The 6318-nt window shown below is 34.4% G+C and overlaps 1 long non-coding RNA gene across 2 annotated transcripts; it reads left to right on the top strand.

Moving 5' to 3' along the window:
• Positions 1-446: 446 nt before the first annotated feature.
• On the top strand, positions 447-3088 carry LOC113334545. Of its 2 annotated transcripts, none has more exons than XR_003352864.1 (3): positions 447-822; positions 1288-1435; positions 2595-3088. It is a non-coding gene; the product is annotated as an uncharacterized LOC113334545 (long non-coding RNA). The 2 variants fall into 2 exon arrangements; XR_003352865.1 differs by lacking the exon at positions 447-822 and adding an exon at positions 974-1132.
• Positions 3089-6318: the final 3230 nt, after the last annotated feature.

The following is a 6318-nucleotide window of genomic DNA, read 5'->3' as shown; positions in this document are numbered from 1 at the left end:
TGTTGCTGGTTTTTGGTTTTGTGTTGTGTCTATGCACCACTGGTATTATATTAACAGCTGTGTCAGACATGACTCAAATTTCAGACCGGATAAATCTCGGTAATCCTTTTTGCAGCGAATCGATCATTTTTGTTTAAGAAAATTACTAGTATATTCACCATTTCACTCACAGTTATCGAGTAAAAGCAAATTGGAATCCTGGTCTGTTTTTGGTTTTTGGAATGAGGCATTTGGTTTTAAAAGGGAGAGTGATCCTTAATTTAACAATTGAATTGTCGTTGAAGAACACGCCTTAATGCCTGAATCCTGATTAGCGATTACCATGCTTTACAAAATCTAACGGCTTACACTAGAGAGATGAGAGTCTATGATGTCTCTTCAAAAACGACCAACGGGCTATATAAGAGAATATCATCATGACACTATCATGTGAAATTTTAAGGATGTGTCAGGAAAAATAATATTATACAAATATCAAATCCAAGAAGAATTCTGTTGCAATCAGGAAAAAAGTTTGTTTCTCTGGTTTTTCCCTAAACCTTGTAACAAGACTACTACTGAAGTTTTTTAACTCAACCCTTTCGGTAGGAATGAACACTTAATCCATTATAATTTGGTCCCGACAGTAATTTAAAATTTTGGATCCCATGGCATTTGCTTGGGTGTATAGGCACTCCGGCCCCAAGGTTAGACGACATTGAGTATATTCGATTGAGATTCAAGACGAGTCTATAGACTGGTAAATCAACTGTTCTGCACGGATTTGCTCGGAGGTAGAAAGCCTTGCCGTTGAGAGAAGCATCCATTTGATGCAAGGATAAGGTGAGTATTCTTTCTGCACTTGCTTTTCTTCCAATTAGTGTCTAAATAAAGTGCAATAAATTAGGTAATGGATTAGAAAGGTTCTGCATACCACACCCCCTGGTTTAACAGAGTTCATTTATTGCCCTTCTACCCACAATGCCAGAGACGTAAAGGCGAATTATTTTGTTACCCACACTATGTTCTCCGCCCGGCCGCCCCTCGTCTATCTCACACAGAAACCAGATCTAAAACCCTACAAGATTCCAACATATACTTTATTTGGATCTATAGGTTGCCTGGTTTGTTAACATCAGAGTTCTCATTTTAGGTCTTGATATAATCTTCCAGTTCAATTTGATTTTTATTTATATTTTAGATTAGTTTTTTCTAATCGGGCGCCCAGCGGTTTCTGTACTCCTGTAATCTTAATTCTAACTTTTTTTTTTGGTTTTTCATTAAAATAAATAATTATTTTTGATTCAGTTTGATGGGGAAAAAAGGGGCAGAGGAGGTGTCGAAGAAACAACAGTTGAAAGCTCCCAAAAGAAGGAAACAAGAAAGAGAGAAGTTGTTAAGCAGAGGAAAAAAGAAAAATTCGATGGAAGAGCACCACGTAAAGAACCAGAAACAGGTAATATTTTATTAAAATGATAGAATGTCACATAGTGAAGAAAGATTATTCCACTCTTTTAATCCACTCAATAAGATTTGTTTCTTAAGAAATTAGGGCGGATACAGAAATCTGCCTATGGTTAAGCAAAGATTTACTAGGGGAAGCAGGTATGTATAAATAGACAGAAATGTGCCTATGGTTAAGCCCACCTGTATTCAGAATTTTAGTTTCATCAACTGGCTAGTGGTATAGACTTAAGAAATATTATGGCTAGTAAACTGTACCTCTACATCTTATTAATATTCCCTTCGTTCCATTTTTAGATGACGTTTTAGGATTATTTTTTTATTCCACGATACTTAATGGTTTTTATATTTTCCCACAAAACTTTCAATAACACCCTAATATTTTGTCTTGGAACTATAAGCTTATTTTCAAATGCACTAATAGTAAATAATGTTTGAAAACTTTTTTCAGGGATATAAATGGAAAATTTTCATATCTCTCTCCATTTCTTAATCTGCGTGAAACTCTAAATACATCATCTAAAGTGGAATGGAGGGAGTAAGTTTTTTTAATCCGCCCTAAGAAATTTGCCTCCATATATCAATAATCGACGGTATATCAAAGTTTTATAATCCGCCCTAAGAAATTTGCCTCCATATATCAATAATCGATGGTATATCAAAAAAAAACATAGATCTTGAAGGCAAATTTTAGCATTTAATCATTCATATAAGTCATTTACCTAACAGCAGATAACATTTTGATTTGTTGGAAAAAAACTAAATAAATGATTTATCTTCTACTAGAAAACGTCAAAAATTCACTAGTAGGTTAACAAGTTCCATGTGTACCGAAAATTTAAAATGTATTTGCATCATCTAATACAACTGTGAATACATTGAACATACACTTTTTTTTATAAGCACAAGCATTGAATATGAATATGAAAAGATAGAGACCTTTAACGTGTATACGGGTTGAATGCGAGGTAATTAATTTGCACGTAACCGGAACCGACAATTATTGACGATATATCGGCCATGTTTGACTACATTGGATGTATCCTTTCACCGAATATACCGCATGATCCAACCGCACAGGTGCTGTTAATAATTTCCGTGCACTGCTTACTCTATAAAACTAATCCAGAAATGGCATTGTTTTGTATTAGGTTCCGAAGGTCGAACTATCAAAAAATTGAACCGCACAGGAAGAAAATGCTATCATCAACGAGCTCTTACTCTAGGGAACAGATAGATCTTAGCACATTCTTTCCGCACCGCATTTTCGAGAAAACAAAGTCACAAGATTCTCTACAGGAGAAAGAAGACAAGTTAGCTTCTCTATTTACCATGGTTGAAAAAATATCTACCCAAATGGATTTGGTTCTAAAGCATGTCACAAACATTGATACTGAACTCGTAAATTTTTTCAAGAACTATAACCGTATCATTGGTTACTAGGAAATAATTGAGGCTAGACTCGTTCAGCTAGAAAATTACTCAATTGAAGAAGGTGATCAAACAGGTGATGCGTCTCAAAAATTTGCGGAATTTAAATCCAGGCTTGCGTAGTTTAATCCTCGTTAGTTGATTTTTAGTTGAACTACTTCTAGTAGATGTCTAGTCATGCAATCCTTTCAACTTTTTTTTGTTTTTGATAAACCTTTTGTCCTTTCTATGTGTAAATGAATAAAGGTTTTGTTTCTTTCTTTTACTAGAGGATTCTTCTTCTTTTCTATATAATGATAGTTGTACAAATAAGTCCCTGTTTCCTTTTGATATCTTTCATCTTACGGTTTTTATGTATTGAAATTAGTATGAGATGGCCGAGAGCAAGGGTGATAAGCACTTTGGATTATTTTTAGTTATTTATTTTTGTGCTATCTTGAGGCTAAATCGTCTGAACGCGATATATATATTTCTACTCTGGCTCCTGGCTCCCTGAATGAAAATTTGTTATGTTTTATTTAATTTTACAGATGGTGGAACGAAACAGGCGTTTTCATTAAAAAATTTGCAATTACCAGTTTAAAAAAAAAAATTACTTTGAAAATTCTATTATGAAATTGGGATGGAATGGTCAGGATAAAAAAAATAAAAAAACATAGGTTTTGGTTTCTGAATAGGGAAAGCAAACGTCTTTTCTTTTCATAAGGACCAGTAAGCGTGGGGTAGAGTGAGTGAGACTGGAGGGAAAATCAAACGACTTGTGACTCCCGTCTGGTCTTGTTCTTGACTTCTCTTCTGGTCTAGAGAGTGTACAGACCAACTAAACCCTAGAGTCCTAGAATTAGTAGAGTAATGAGACGTAACCAGAGGCAGCTAAAATGCTTAATTCAATAGAGTTTTCACTTTTCGCCGTAAATGTTTTTTTCTAGGGAGAGGACCCTTCTTTTGGGAGACTAAAAGGTTTTGTCTGCAACTTTTAATATCATTCCATATACAGTCCAACGACTCCAACCTCCATAAATAATAGCCTTGGGAGTTGAGAGTATTCCTTTGACGAGGTTATTTTATTTATCGATAAATAAATATTTACTATTTTTTCAATCTAATTAACTGATGTTATTAATTATTAAATTTTCTCTATAGAGTATATCTTAGGGACCACAAAAAGATATTCTCATATGGAGGTTATTCTTAAACCCCTTCTATTGTTTAAGAATTTTATTGTTTACTAGACACAATAACCGAGACAATAAACCCCTTCCACAAACGCGTGAACGACAGAAAATGTCAATTTAAAATATAAAGAATTGTAGAAAATATTTTTACATTTTTTTCCTTAAAAAACGGTTATAACTGATTCTTTCTGGACCGCAAAAAAAAAACAAAGCAAAAACCGTTGTCTCCCATCATGAATGGGTCCCGCTGATGTTGGATAGCAAGGGCCTCTTATGGGCCCACCATAACAAAAATTGTGATTTAATTGTTATCAAGTGGTTTTTTGAACGGTCCTTGGAGAATTTTTGGTTTTTCTAGTATGCTCGGTCAGCTAATCAGACGGCGAAGATCGACTTCTGGTCAAAATCAACTCCTCCTTGCACTGTTCTGATCAAGATCTGTTCACAAACGCTGGCTATAAATACTAGTTAAAAACTCTTGTCGGTACTACTTCTCCTGGGTTCTCTGTTTTCTCTCTGCCTAACCAAACTTTCTTCTGTGATCTTTGTTTCTTGCTCGATTTGGTCCCTCTAGGATCAAATCGAGCAAGTTTATTCTTACCTAATGTTATCTGTTTTCTTTAATTAGAAGTTCTTTGTTACTTTGTAAGGCTTTTATTTTTTCGCTTTTGTGTGGTTCGGTTGGTGGTTGCTGGCTTCCTTCATGTTATCAGGGTGTTGTATGGTGCCTTTTTTTTTATGTTTTCATGGTGTCTTCAGTATTCAATGACTTCCGCCGGCACTGGTTTCTTTTTTGGTAGTTTGAATCTGGTTGTGGCAATGTTATTGGCGGTCGGATGGTGGTGATTTCCTTTCGTATTTTTTTGTTTTTTGGATTATTGCTGCTGCTGCTTTATTCAGAAATATATTGTTGGATGTAGCAACAAACAAAAAAAAATGCCGAAAAGTAATTGTTCTTGACTACCCGGGATAAAATGATATCAAAAGCAAGAAAAAACCTTCGCTGCTTGTTAAGAGAGATGGTGCATGTAATAGGTTGATCGTTTTTTGGTTTGTTTATATTTACATCTCCTCGTCTCTTGTTGATGCTAATTTCATTTGTGAACATCCCAGCTTATGTACTGTTCCTCGGAACTGCGCTGATGTAGCGAATTTTAACTTCTAAGGTGATGTAGCATCTCGGGTTTCATTAAGGTTAATGGGTAGCGGATGGTTGTTGCGGGTAGTGGATCAGGTCAAGCCTCTCTGGTTCTTTTGCATATTCTTTAGGTAGATTTTTTTTTTGTATCAGTGTTTTTTCTTTTTAATGTAACCTGCTCTTCGAGCGTTATTATAGAAATGAAACTTTTGTTCAAAATAAGTTGTAAATAATTATTATTGTACTCTTTTTTAACTTTTAACTTCTTTCTAAATACAAACTCAACAACGAAAATTATATGATTGAAGAAATTGATATTTCGTTGTGCAATTGAACATAGAACACACACTTCGAATCTTGAATAATTGAATCTAGTGTATGTAATATGTACGAACGTATTAATGTATTATTGTATACTGTATAATTTGTCTTCTTATAAGTGGTGTTATTATATTTCAATGGAACAGAACTCTTTGTAAACCGGCCAAAAAAACCATCCCAAAACCCTTTTACAGATTTCGGTTGCACTTCTTCGGTGTTAATCATTTTCGGCGATAAAATAATCTTCACTCCAAATGTTTTACTAGTGGATCCGTTAGAGTTTACGAGGGTGTTGCACCCCTTCGTAGATATATGTACTCATAAAAGAAGAAATATGGAAATGAAAACCTCCTCTCAAAAAGTCAAAAAGATGAAAACATTTATCAACAATTGTAGTATTTGCTAAAAGGAATCTTTAATTACATAAACATTTATCATCAAAAGAAAAACATTTATCAATAATTCCATTGTTTACTAGACACAATAACCGAGACAATAAACCCCTTCCACAGACGCGTGAACGACAGAAAAACGGAGAAGATGACAGGCTATTATGAAAAGAGGATATTCTTAATACGTTCTTGTTTTGGAAATTAAAGTTCTCCTTGATATCCTAAAATTCTATGAAATTAAAACGGAACCTGTTAAAGTCAGTCAACCCAAAACCAATTGGGAATGAGTGGAGTTGTGCTACAATATTAGTATATTTTAAGTTCATTATGCGTTGTTTTGGAAATTACAGTTCTCATTGATATCCTAAAATTCTGTGAAATTAAAAGGGAACCTGTTAAAGTCAGTCAACCCAAAAAC

The sequence above is a fragment of the Papaver somniferum genome, chromosome 1 (genome assembly GCF_003573695.1).
Source record: "Papaver somniferum cultivar HN1 chromosome 1, ASM357369v1, whole genome shotgun sequence".
NCBI lineage: Eukaryota > Viridiplantae > Streptophyta > Magnoliopsida > Ranunculales > Papaveraceae > Papaver > Papaver somniferum.
The sequence above is the reverse complement of the archived record's forward strand: the minus strand, read 5'-3'. Positions and strand labels throughout refer to the sequence as shown.